A 13486-nucleotide genomic window follows, 5' to 3' on the forward strand; every position below is an offset into this window, starting at 1 on the left:
GTAATATTTGGGCTGCCTTGTGATCTGAACTAGATATCGTGTCTTTCACACGTGTCCTCCAATCTTTCTGAAGGTGAACTGAAACACTTTAGTGAGAGGTGGACAGATATGAATTATTAAGCAGCTTTGTGTTACAGACAACAAGTGACGGTACAGAATAACAATCGAATTTTACCATCTACCAACGACAAAACCCTCCTTGAGAACAATAATAAAATTACTCTGCACTATCCCTATTAGTGGGCTCGCATAACTTTTCCTGGTCAATCTTACATAGACCAGCACCCATCTCAATATACCTTTAGTATACAGTGACACTGTACCACTGGAATCACACACCCACTGTTACCAGCACCCTCTCACTTTAGAAGTACTGGGGGAGTACTGCACTGTTGAAGGTGCCGTGTTTCGGATGAGATGTTAAACCGAGGCCCCGTCTGCTCTGGTGGATGCAAAAGTTCCAATGGCACTATTTCGAAGAAGAGCAGGGGAGTTATCCCCTGTGGCCAATATTTATCCCTCAATCAACATCACTTAAAAAAAAAATTACCCGATCATTAATTATCACAGTGTTGTTTGTGGGAGCTTGCTGTGCGCAAATTGGCTGCCGCATTTCCTATATTGCAACAGCGACTACACTTCAAAAGGTACTTCATTGGCTGTTAAGCACTATGGGACGTCCTGTGGTCATGAAGGACGCTATATAAATGCAAGTCTTTCTTTCTTTCACGTACAGCTGAATGTTACAGAATCATACCTGGAAAAATTCAGGAGGGTTAAATAGTTAGTGGCAACAGGTAGTCGTGAAAGAAGAAAAGTTGCTGACATTAACGGGAGACATTAAAGGAAGACACAAACTCAGATGACAAAACTCAAACACGGTGAACTCGATCAGAAAACGGATAAAATATGAACAGGAATGTGTTCAAGGCAGCAACACTTTCAGGATTCAAGCAACTCTGCAGAGGGATTCAAGCAACTCTGAAAAATGCCCCTCTGTAATCTGACCATAGATAAGCAAAATTAGAATTCTCTTAAAAGTCTGAATTAGCCTAATACAGACAAAGCTCTGAATCAACATTCCTCTCTTGCCCTAATGTAGGGGAAGTAGTTTCTACAGGTCAATGACTGTAAATGTTACTTACTATAAGTATCATCATACTTGTGTGTATAACGTGCTTGGAAGAACTGAAGTGCTGCTTTCAGAGACTAAATGAACACAGAGCAGTGATCACAAAGAAAACCTATGAGTTGTGTGGTTTCTCCATTAACCTTCAATGACACCACTGCGTAAGCTTTTCATTGCTATCACATAGCAGAGCTAAAAAGGGATACAGCAGCTTAACTGTGGTGAAAATGGCTGGAGATTTACTCTTTACACAAGCTTTATAAGCTATCTAGAAAAAGGCATTAACATTTCACCATGTGCTTGACCCTTAGTGCGCTTCAGAAGTGGGAACATGACCTCTGCTCTCAGATTCTTCGCAGTCTAATACAGTTCTGTGCCAAACGATGTCCATTGATAGCTAGTTACAGAGACACATATCCTCCGTACATCTCATTCATCATACTGGTCAATCAAAATTCAATTCAAAGAGACAGCAGTAAACAACGATCATTGTAAATGTAAAACTACAGAATCCATTATCCAATGGTCCACTTGTCAATTTCAGATCAATTTCATAAGTTGTAAGTTTAATGAGCCATTGATGTTGAAGCCAATTTCCAGAAAATATTTAACCCTTTCAATGAAACTATAGTGACTGCCTCTTAAAAGACTGTGGGCTAGAAATTCGTTATAGCCAAGGAATGGGCGGTGTCAATAGAAAAGTTGGAGAATTAGCGCCAGGCGCAAATGCATACAAAATTCGTCCTCACTGCTCAATAAAATGATTGGCGTCCTAAATCAAGTCTTAAAACCCAAGCTCATTGGCGTTACCCCTAAAGGCTGGGCCAATATCGGATGCAGTACGGGTGGGTACGGTAGCATAGTGGTTATGTTACTGGACTAGTAATCCAGAGGCCCGGACTAATAATCCGGAGACCAACTGGTTCACTAATGCCCTTTAGGGAAGGAAACCTGCCATCCTTACCTGGTCTGGCCTATAGCAATGTGGTTGACTCTTAACTGCCCCTCTGAAATGGCCTAGCAAGCCACTCAATTGTACCAAACCTCTGCGACAAAGACAGCACTGTGGGAGTAACTTCACCACAAGGACTGCAGCGATTCAAGAAGGCGGCTCACCACCACCGTCTCAAGGGCAATTAGGGATGGGCAATAAATGCTGGTGTTGCCAGCGACGCCCACATCCCATGAACGAATAAAAAAGTCTAATTGCAACTCATTATTGCCACAGACCTTTTTCACTACTTCAACGGGAGGTTTATTGATGCTGCAGCACCTCATTCTCAGCATTGCTGGCTGTACAGCTGCCTCAGCAAGGAGAAGCAGGGTGTGCTCATGGCAGGTCCATGCCCCAGGGACCGAGCCCACCGATTCTGCAATGAAGCATTGCAGGCATTGGGTTTGGCTGTGGAGAGATGGAGGGCGGTGCTCTACTCGGCAAGTGGCAGGAGACCCTCACCACAAGTCTTCCGCACCATGTGGAGGGAGGTAGCGCAGCACGTCTTGGGCAACACTCACACCCACATCTCACACCTAGCACACAATGACAGCTATTCAACTATGTCAGGGACGTCACCCAAACACATTGTTCCACACTCACACACTTTCCTTTCTCTTGCAGGCCAAGGTGGCTCACAACAGGAGGAAGCAGGAGTGGACAAGCAAGGGACAAGCCGACACCCAACCAGAGTCTGCGCTGGAGAATAGAGTGTTGCTAATCATTGGGCGCCAGGTGGTGGGCACCGTGGCCACCGGTGACATTGATCCCTCTGGGGACAACGACAGTATGTTCATCCCTACTCCTTCTTCTCACATCCCACTTCCCCCTCACCTCACAAGCGTTTTGCACTTTCCAGCTAATCATGCTGTATGCATGCATTTCTCCCTTCCTGCCCCGCTCCCCTCACCTTAACCCGACTCTTGTGCCTTTATGCTTTCAGATAATCAGCAAGCACCTGAGCAGCCTGTCTCTGAGGGCACTGTAGAGAGCGAGGCGGGAGAAGAGGAGGAGGAAGAACACACCGCGTCACTGCATGTCTCACCCGCAGGCACCAGCTCAGATACTGGCACTACGCATTCTTTAGAGGCTAGCATAGTAGCAGGATTCACAAAAGGTAAGGCACCGGGGATGACTGGGCTGCAGCAAGACCAGGGGGAAAGGGTAGCTCGGGGGCCAACTCTCCGGAGGGCGGGTTCTGCTGCACAGGACTCAGATGAGGACCTCGATCAGGAGGTGTTTAGTAGAAGGGTGATGGGCATGCACACGGAGATGATAGATGCAATGGCAAGGGTGCCCGAGAGCCTCTCAGCAACGGTAAGTAGCATGGTGGAGTCCGCCTCTAACATTGCACAAGGCGCACATCATGGAGCCCATCATTTCCAGCGTGCAAAGGATGGTAGACTCCCAGAGAGACCGTGGCGACCCAGGCCTGATGCCGCGTGTGATGGGCGATCTGGCAGCTTCCATTGCAGCACAGGTGGAAGTGATGCAATATTTTAGTGCTGTAATACAGTCAATGCTTGGTGCCATCCAATCTCAGACTGCTCTCATGCCGTTGCAGCTTGATGCCACACAAGCTCTGACTGCTGCCACCGTCGACCGGGGCTTTCACGATGTCGCAGCAGGCCAGCAATCTGTGCTCCAACAGATTGCTAGGAATGCTGAGGTGCTGCCCCGAGGGAGTGGCAGTGGGTCAGTGGAGCAGGAACCTGCTGTCCTCTCTCAGGATGACAGCATTCCTGCTCCCTGTCATGAATCTTATCATGACTCATGAAGTAACACTGGACGGCCAGCTGGTGGCGCCGTCCAAGGAGTATAAATACTCGGGCGTGGGCCCAGCTTGCTCAGGATGTTTCTGTAACCAGGAACTCGTGATGTAACTAGAATCTCATGGTTGTGAAACAGTTGATTAAAGCTTGTTTTATACTCAAACCAAGTGCTCAGTAGTCTTTTTACATCACTCCCACTCCACCATTGCCTTTGTCACTCCAGCCAGCCCAGACCGCTGCCGCCCATGCTGAGGTGGTGCAGTCTACAGCTGGGCCTTCCAGGTCCAGAGCTGGTCGAGGACGTCCTGCAGGGCCATGAAGTTTCCCGCACAGTCACTCAGCAGCCCTGCTGCAGCCATTGGTCAACACTTCGTAGGAGCACTAGAGTAGGTAAAGGCACTGTAAATACAGGCACTAAGGGATTGCACAAGGGTGAAAAGTAAATATCTTTGGTGTAAATATGTGTCCACTACTTTTTGATAAATGTATTACTTCACTTACCATTCTTTTGTGGTGTCTCTCATTTCAGCTTTGTGCTGTGATATGGCCTGTGAGAAGTATGGACTGATGGGGATGTGGTGAGCAAAGGGGATCTGGGGTTTCATGGACAAGCCCTAACTTTTACTGGCATGTTTAGTGCGTACCTATCGTCAATGTTCCTGTAATTTTTTGGGGGCCATGTGGCCCCTTTAACGGGCTGTGCAGCTGGTTCAAAAATCTACGCATGGACGTTTTTTTCAATTTAGAAGACGGCTCACCGGCTGCATGGGACCCCTGGAGTGCAGTCCTGCAGCTTAAAGGGAACATTGCCTATCACATAAGTATCCCATCATCATGCCCTGTAAATATATTTTTTTCCATTTCTTTCTGTCTCTTTTATCTCTCTCTCTCTCTCTCTTAATCCCATCTTTCTATCCCTCGCTTTATTTTGCTTTCTGTATATGATTTGGCATTGAACTAACTATTCTAATTTACACTTCCTGAGTCATCTGGTCCATGTCTCCAGCAGTATCATTAATACTTACGGTCATCAGAGGTGTCAGCCATGGCTTAGTGGTAGCACTCTCGCCTCTGAGGCAGGAGGTTGTGGTTTCAAAGTCCCTCAATCAACTAAAACAGATTGTTGGGTCATTTGCTGATTGCTATTTGTGGGAGCTTGCTATGCGTAAATTGGCTGCAGCGTTTCCTACATTAAAGCACTTCAGGATGTCTCGAGGTCGTAAAAAGCACTATCCATGATCTTGAGTGCTGATATGATTGCTCTGTTCCTGTACAAGGCATTAAAGCAAAGATGAGTTTGAGGTGCAGATCAGCCATGATCTAATTGAATGGTGGAACAGGCTCGAGGGGCTGAATGGCCCACTCCTGTTCCTATGTGGCCAATGTGGACCTTGCTCAGCCACAGGGGGGAGTATCAGCTTCTGACAAAAAGTTATTTGTGGCCTTAAAATAAGCGTGACGTGCGCAAGCTTTCAACGTGGGTCCAGGCTGTGGAAAGCATCCTACAATATTATCAGGACTATTTCCACAGTATGAGGGGCTGCAGGCAGCATTGCTGAAGTGATTTTCCAATTTAAATTATTTAGCAAACATTGAAGGGTGGAGGATAAACAATATTACAAGTTTGATTTATGCTCAACACAGTGGTTTGCAACATTTGGTACAGGACTGTGTGTGTGAACAAATTATCCTTATCGGAACCACCTTTCCACCATTATTAACTCCTCTGAACATGGTGCGTAGGAGTAAATTGCTCCTATTCCTGTTTAAGTAGTGTTACCTGTAAACCACAACAAAGTTAACTTCATTTGACAGCAAGCAGTTGGGCACCTAGCAGAAAACCTCCAGAGCTAAAGAAAAACAAACAGGATTTCAGTGAGCAGAGAAGGTAGAATGAAGCTTGGTTCCTTAAAAGGCACTGAGAGGAACAGTGCGAATGTGGAGGGCAGTTAGACTGACAGCTGTGCTTATTTCATTAGTCGAAGCTGCTTTGTGCCTGCCGGCATTTGTACTGGGAAAATTGAGTCCATTCCGAATGATCAAACCTACTGAAAAAGGAAAATTAGGCTGAATGGTCTTCATATTCACAAATGGGAGTTTAATCACTGATTACTCGCCATAAATGAGGTGCTAGATCATTGCAGTGCACTGGAGTTAAGCAAATACATGGCTAAATTTTATTCTTTCACAGTGGATTAGTGGCAACTGGGTGCAAACAAACTCTCTTCAGTGACAAAAAGGGGACATCTGACAGCCAAACTAAAATTAACATTCACATCTAAACTGGGATCATCACCCATCAGGCTAAGTGATATCAGGTTTTATTTATTATATAGTCAGATCACACCACATTTTTTAACAAGCGGAACAGGCTCGAGGGGCTAAATAGCCTACTCCTGTCCCTATGTTCCTACTTGGTGGTGCAGTGCAGTGCACACATTGCCTTAAAGTGACACAGTCGGCATGATGATGTAATAATACTTGTGTTTATATAGCGATGTAATACATCAAAACTTCTCAAGTACTTCACATATTAATGACTTTGAAGTGCAATGACTGTTGTTATATAGGTTAATGCAGCAGCCATCCTACACCAGCAATATTCCACAAACAGGCATGACCAGTTAATTGTTTTGTTTTTGATGGTTTTGATTAAGGGAGGGATGATGGACAATCTATGCTTTTCTGTGAATAGTGACTTTAGGATCTTTAACTTCCACCTTCACCACTAGAACAGACAGATCGGGCCTCAGTTTAACAAAAAAAGGTTAGCACCACCAACAATGCAGCACTTCAGCAGTACCACACTGGTACTTAAATTGTGGGACTCAAATCCACAAAATTCTAACCAAGCATCAAAAGTGCTACCAACTGAGCCAAGCTGACATACTGGCCCCAATATTTACAGGGAGGCAGGTAGGGAGCAGGGGGGAGGGAAAGCAGTTTTGCGGTCGGGATACCCTGAAAAACGGGTTTCCCTCAGGAGCCAGGAGAGATCGGGGGTCGGGGGGAGCATTGATTGGGGGGGGGGGGAATGCAGGGAAGATCGAGGGGGAGGAGGGGAGTAGATTGTGGAAGGGGCCAGAGAGATTGGGGGAGATGGGGAGAAGATCACGGGGGGGTGGGCCTGTGGAGGACATGGTGGGGGGGGGCATGAGGAGATCGCAGGCTGTGGAGGACATCGGGAGGGCATCAGATCGCGTGGTGGGGTACAATCCCTACTCCTCCTGGCCAACAAGCAGTGCGGGAAAAGCACTTACCTGTTCCATACAACAGTCCTCGTCTCTCTTTAGCTGCCGGGTTTCTAGAGGCCCGGGAAAACCGGCCGGCCAGCATTAAAGCTGGAACAGAAAAAAAATCTGAGGCTCGCAGCCTCATTAAAATATTTAAATGAGGCACCTGCCCCACCTCCATTAAAACCGAAGTGGGTTCGGTTCGGATTTGAGATTTTTACATTTTTACTTCTACCCAGCCCAAACCCACTCATTTTTGGGGGTTAAAATTTCCTCCATTGTGTGTGTAGGTGTGAGCACAATTCATCCCCTAAAATGACCTGATATCACCTGATAATACCCCAGTCCTCTCCATAGTATCTCACCATTGTCTGGGCACTAATGGTGAAGGTTCATGCGACAGATGATGACACCAATGCAATTCCAAGCTGCTGCAAGGGCAAACAAGCCTGGCCCGACATGGTCAGAAACAAAACGGCATGCTAGAGAAAAAAGTAATGAAAACCAATCCCTTTATAAATCCAACTTGCTCTTAACTTATTCACCAAGCACAAACATTGTGATTTACTTGCTAAGCTCCACAGGCACCCTGCACAGCCACAGCGAGGACACCATCTGGAGCCTTCTTGTGATCTGGGATGGTAGTTGGAAGTACACCAAATATATGTTTGATAGTCCATGTGTGTGGCAGTATTTGTTTGTTATGCACTTGCTTTCAGTTCCAGAAGCTTGTACTTTTAGCATAGCAGTCAGTCACTAAACTGAGATGAGCACAAATGCAGTTCACTTCAGTGTATAGTTCTAGAAAAGTCTTTTTTTTTCTGGCAGCCTGTTCTGTTTAAATGCTATGCTGGGCGAGGATCCTATTCCAACCAGACTGCAGTGTTTCCCCCAACCTATTTTATCACATCTGGCTCTGTACCCAGATCATGGCTTCTAATCTCTGAAGCCATTCCGGGCATGTACCGCCAGTCCATCACAAGCAATATGGAGGCTTCACACCAACAAGGGAGATGGAGGTCCTCTCACTGCCACAGCTATTGGCCTTCACAAGGGAAATCAAGGTTCTCTTACCAGCACACTTACGATTTTTCATAAGTGAAACACAGGTTCATCATGAATGCTGTTATTATTCTTCCCAAGGAAATTGTGATTCCTTCCCCAACTCAGCTGTTCCCATTCCCAAAGGTGTCTGCTTTCCTCCCAATGCCTCAGGTAACATCTCCAAGACTGCCACTGCTTGACTGCCAAAATACAATCAGGATTCAATAACGCGAAAATTACCAGCAGATGTTGACTTTGGTCGGGACAGACTGAAATATCAATCTCCTCACCCAAACATTCTGGGACTCTTTGGTACGTTAAAGCTGCTGTTTGAAAATCAAGACTCAATGCTCTGTCTCTTATGTTAACCAATTCTTTCTCAAAACTGTAGAACGCCTTACCCTCCAGTCTCTCTCTTACCCTGCAATCTGCAGGATAGGCTTTTAAAATCTTGGGGGTCACCTTCTTTCCTATTCTTTTCAACCTTGATGGTGTCCCGCACTATGGATGTCCCCATACAAACTACCTATTTGCATTAGAACCAGACATTCAGCATTTCAGGGGCTCTGATCTGCAATGATATGTTCACAGATGAACATTCGTTCAGATCGGGTCCCTCCCTCTCCAGCTCTGCTCCAGGGCACTGCTTCCTGAGCCATGCTGATGCCACTGCTGCAAACCAGAGACTTTGTACAATTGCATAAGAAAGGAAGACTTGCATTTATATAGCGCCTTCACGACCTCAGGACGTCCCAAGGCGCTTTACAGCGAATGAAGTAGTTTTTGAAGTGTAGTCACTGTTGTAATGTAGGAAACGCGACAGCCAATTTGCAAACAGCAAGCTCCCACAAAGAGCAATGTGATAATGACCAGATCACTGGTCTTCAGATGTTGAGTGGGGGATAAATGTTGGCCAGGACACCGGGGAGAACTCCCCCTGCTCTCTTCAAAATAGTGCCATGGGATCTTTTACATCCACCCGAGAGGGCAGACAGGGCCTCGGTTTAATGTCTCATCTGAAAGACGGCACCTCCGACAGTGCAACACTCCCTCAGCACTGCACTGGAGTGTCAGCCTAGATTTTTGTGCTCAAGTCTCTGGAGTGGGACTTGAACCCACAACCTTCTGGTTCAGAGGTGAAACCCACTGAGCCACAGCTGACACATAATGAGCATGTAACTAGGCAGGGTTATGAAAGTATCCTGTGTCAGGATTTCTGTCTCACTACAGTTTGAGTAATACGCTGCCGCTTGTATTTCTCCAAGATTGCAGTATGGTTTCTCTCATGCATCCATACAGTAAATTGGTAAGGACAATTGTCTTATAAATCTTCAGTTTAGTGGCAACCTTGATGCCACTCTCATTCCAAACACGCTTGGACAGTCTAGCAAAGGCCACACTTGCTCTCTCTAAGCGAGCCACTGCTTTCTCATCCATCCTTGCATCATCAGAGAGTACGCTCGTGACCATATTGAATTCAATTTTACCAATAGAGATCGATGACCTAACATGTGGCTTCCATGGAGCTGGTTGATACATTACTTCAGTCTTCTTCAGACTAATAGTAAGCCTGTAGCTACTAACGGAAGCTGCAAATCTATCCATCCTCAGCTGAAGCTCCTCTTTGCAAAATGGCACAAGCATGCAGTCATCAGCATACAAAAGTTTGTTCAAATTTATTTGGAGACTTTAGTCGATGCTCACAGTCTTGATAGATTGAACAGTTTCCCTGTTGCAAAAGCAAAATACGGCAGATGCTGGAAATCTGAAATAAAAACAGAAAATGCTGGAAATACTCAGCAGGTCAGGCAGCATCTGTGGAGAGAGAAACAGAGTTAACGTTTCAGGTCGATGGCCCTTCATCAGTTTCCCTGTTGTGTGGATTCATATCTCAACTGCTACCTGAAGTTCTCTCATTGCATCATCCAGCATTAGCCTCATAAATTGGCTGTTATTACATCTTAAGTCACAAGCCTGTATCCCATTAGACCTTCAGTGTAATTACTTGTTTTTGAGTTGCCAGCTTTTATGAAGCTGTTGGTTAGCTGTTACTAGTTCTCTAGATTGGCATGTAAGTCTTTTTTTAATTTGTGTGTAGATTGCTGCTCACTCTGTGTGTTCTATATTATTCCTGCTCAGCTTCAGTTCTGGGTAACTCACGGGAGACATTTATAGAAAATCTATAAACTTATCAGCAACATCTCACGAGCTTCAGATAAGTTTATGGGACATAGGAGACTTAATAGTCATTAAGGGAGATGCTTATATTTCAATATAATTGGCCACCTTTGCGTACGAAAGATGTGACAGAATATTCTGACCTCTATTATTCTTCAACTTTCTCTCACAGCATGGCATGGAAGATAATAAATTATGTCATTGGGGATTTCTGGCTTGCAACGCAGGAATTCCTATGCATATAAACTAAGTAGTAAAGGCCATAATTAATGGTGGAAATACAGTTTTGCCAGAATGTTTTAGGAACGTCTCTGGACCAAGATCCTCAGGAAGACTTTTTTGTCCAAATATCACCAAAGCATAGGTGTAACAATAGTGTGCCTGCGCACACACTTACTCACATCAGTGATGCAACTTTCTTTTATTCATAATATACAGATCAAATAGTAACCAGCTTTGTACTATTTGCAATTAAAGCCATTATCACTCCAAACAAAAATATAGGACTATCCTGTTAAAATAATTTGAAAATGGAACTATCATTCAACAAGTGTTGAAAATCATGAAGGGTTTAGATAGAGTAAATAAAGAGAAACTGTTTCCAAATGCTGAGGGATTGATAACGAGAGGGAACAGATTTAAGGTGATTGGCAAATGAACCAGAGGCGACATGAGGGAAAACTTTTTTACACAACGAGCGGTTAGGATTTGGAATGCTCTGCCTGATAGGGTGGTGGGTACAGATTCAATAGTAGCCTTCAAAAGGGAATTGGATAAATACTTGAAGGAGAAAAAATTGCAGGGATATGGGGAACGAGCGAGGGAATGGGACTAACTGGATTGCTCTTCAAAGGAGCCGGCGCAGAGCCAATGGGCCAAATGGCCTCCTTCTGTGCTGTACTATTCTATGATTCTGCGATTCCCAGTGTACTGGAACATCGCTCTTTCAGTGGTTTCTGGCAATGCCAGGACACTCCCATTGATGGGCAGTAGGTGCACAAGACAGAAGGAAACTGCAATTTGCCTCCCTTTTGCTTTCTATGGGAGAAGAAATCATCAGCGCAAAAGCCCTCTACTATTGCGGGACCTTATAAGCACTTTTTTGGTACACAGTGTGCCCAGTTTAGGAGCAGCACAGCACAGTACAGAGCAAAGCTCATTCTACTCTTCCCTCAACAATACATCCTAACCTTAGGCTGTACTTCATTGGCTGTAAAGGGCTTTCGGACATCCTGAGGTCGTGAAAGGTGCTATATAGATGCATGTCTTTCTTTCTTAACTTCAGAAGAGCACCTGCCACTGAACCAGTTTGAATATTTGCCACGCCAGCCATTTTTTTTGTTCTAGTCTTCTCTCTCCTCTGCTTACAGTGCTGCATTTTGTTTGAACATGGTTCCACAGGCATGACCAGTACTTTATGCAAATGGTCAATTGTCATGTGCAAGTCTAGGCAGTCAGTGTTGGCAGCTATTCCACCATGGAGCACATCACAGCCAAGTCTGATTGTTACATTTTGAATGTTACATGAGCTATTTTCCTCAAATTAAGCTTCACAGATGATTGCTGTAAGCAAATATACACTCTCTATTACCCAGTGTCTGTCTTTACTTGCCAAAAATATCTAGGTAAATATAGCGAGTCCAGGGCTTAAAGGGAGAACCCTCATTATGGTATGCTGGCACACTAGCTGAAATTATGCCCCCATGCATCAGCAGCAGAGGAACGCATTGGTGCAGAAGGGGTGTGAAACCAGGTACAGGGGCCTTGTGCCCAATTTGCATTTTATTACACTGTCCTGGGTTTTCCCAGTGAACTTGCACTGAGCAAGCAGAACCCCTGTGTTGCTCCACAGTATGAATCTTAATAGTGCTTTTAATTCTAATTATTCAGGGTATGTCCTTATCACCCCATAATTTTTGACATGTTGCATCACTGGTACAATTTAATTGTCATTCGCCAGTAAAACCAAGTGCACAGCAATCTCCTTAAGTGCAAAGCTACCGGAAGCACAGTGGCAGACATTTTATCAAGATTTATTTATGGCCCCTTTTTGCATTCTTTAACTTGCATTACTCCAGTAGCAATGTTTGTTCAGCTTCATATTTAATTGATTTCAGTAATTATGCTCCTTTGCCTCTTTTTAACATCAGTCAAGGTGTTTTTCCTTAGCTGGCCAACAGCCGCCTCTGCACAACATGGGCATTCCCTTGGGATGCTCCTTAGCTTCAGGGAGCTGAAGGACAAGGACGATTTCCAAGCATTCATCAGACGGATGTCTGCCTGCATCGGAGGCTGATGGCACAGAGCCACTATTACCCAGATAGCCTCGTTCCCCAGATCCCATCAAAGTTCCCAGACATGTGACAGGTGAGTCAACAAAGTTGCCTGTTCTCCAGCTTGGGATTGTGCCTTCAAGATGGGATCTGGCTGTACCAGTAAAGAAGGCACCTCAAAAGTATGGAAGTTACAAGAGCTTACACAGAGCGACACACATACATGCCAACCTGGATGTGGGTAAACACTTGTATATCATGCAGTTAGTTTAATCTACAATAACTAGAGGTGTTGTAGCCTTGAAAGAATTGAGTGCGGCAAAGCTTACAATTCTATATTGCTTCGTGAAGGTGTCCCCTCTTGGCAATTCATAAGATGCAAAGAACGAGCTGTCAGGTTGTGCGAGAGCTTGGCATGGGTGAGAAGTGCATGAGGAACAGGCAACACTTTGGAGGAAGCAATCTTTGAACCATACATCAGATCCATCATATTGTTGGGTGCAGTTGCCTGGTTATTTTCCTTCAAGTGTGCAGTCTTCTCTTCCATCTATTCCCAGGACATGCAGGCAATACACCGTGTTTGGTCTACTTACTGCCTGCTTTCAACAATATTGCGATGGTCTCCTCTAGAGTGGTTCCTCTGATGGGCAACCCTTCTCATTTAACCATCCATCAAACAAAGGTGCTCTGCCCACAGAATCTGTTTTGTGCCTCCACATTGGGTTTCCTTTCACTCCATTGATGTCCAACACTTCTCCCACTCCACTCCCAGTCTTGTCAAGGCTGAGAAATATGTGAAATTAATTCGGACGTTTGATAAGACTCACCATTAAGCACACACATCCCTTTAACTTAGACCTACT

The 13486-nt window shown here is 45.1% G+C and overlaps 1 protein-coding gene across 8 annotated transcripts in view; it reads right to left on the reverse strand.

Moving 5' to 3' along the window:
• The window catches only part of auts2a (activator of transcription and developmental regulator AUTS2 a), a 1321624-nt gene that overhangs the window by 1148657 nt on the left and 159481 nt on the right, over positions 1-13486 (reverse strand). The gene's annotated exons all lie outside the window — the stretch shown is intronic.

Source organism: Somniosus microcephalus, chromosome 22 (assembly GCF_052327205.1).
Source record: "Somniosus microcephalus isolate GS21.2 chromosome 22, FLI_Smic_1.0, whole genome shotgun sequence".
NCBI lineage: Eukaryota > Metazoa > Chordata > Chondrichthyes > Squaliformes > Somniosidae > Somniosus > Somniosus microcephalus.